Genomic DNA, 700 nt, shown 5'->3' with positions numbered 1-700 from the left:
TGTGTGTGTGTGTGTGTGTGTGTGTGTGTCAACCATAAAATGTCAAGAGGCAGTTAAGGGGAATATATTTATTTAACCACTTAACTATTTCGAAGCCATCTTGATATAATAATATTTTCAGTGTGGAAGAAATCATGCTTACATGTTTGCCTTGATATGCATGCTCTACATTATGCAATACATTTGTATATACAGAAATCAATGCAAATAAAGAATGCTAGCTCATCACATCACCAGAACATCATGGTTACTCCAGCAATTCAAGTTTCTATGATAGTCAAATGATTCTCTGAATACATATCTTATACTGCAAATATACATATATACATATATATCATCATCATCATCATCATCGTTTAATGTCTGCTTTCCATGCTAGCATGGGTTGGACGATTTGACTGAGGACTGGTGAAACCGGATGGCAACACCAGGCTCCAATCTAAATTTGGCAGAGTTTCTACAGCTGGATGCCCTTCCTAACGCCAACCACTCAGAGAGTGTAGTAGGTGCTTTTACGTGTCAGCCGCACGAAGGCCAGTCAGGCGATACTGGCAACGGCCACGCTCGAAATGGTGTCTTTTATGTGCCACCCGCACAAGAGCCAGTCCAGGGTCACTGGCAACGATCTCGCTCGAAAATCCTACGAAGGCCAGTCAGGCGGTACTGGCAACGGCCACGCTCAAAATGGTGCATCTTATGT

At 42.4% G+C, this 700-nt stretch overlaps 1 protein-coding gene across 1 annotated transcript in view; it reads left to right on the top strand.

Annotated features, from left to right (window-relative positions):
• LOC106870899 (dnaJ homolog subfamily B member 13) overlaps positions 1–700 on the top strand; it is a 43343-nt gene that overhangs the window by 35023 nt on the left and 7620 nt on the right. The window lies entirely within an intron of this gene.

The sequence above is a fragment of the Octopus bimaculoides genome, chromosome 4 (assembly GCF_001194135.2).
Source record: "Octopus bimaculoides isolate UCB-OBI-ISO-001 chromosome 4, ASM119413v2, whole genome shotgun sequence".
Taxonomy (NCBI): domain Eukaryota; kingdom Metazoa; phylum Mollusca; class Cephalopoda; order Octopoda; family Octopodidae; genus Octopus; species Octopus bimaculoides.
This window is presented reverse-complemented; position numbering and strand designations above follow the sequence as displayed.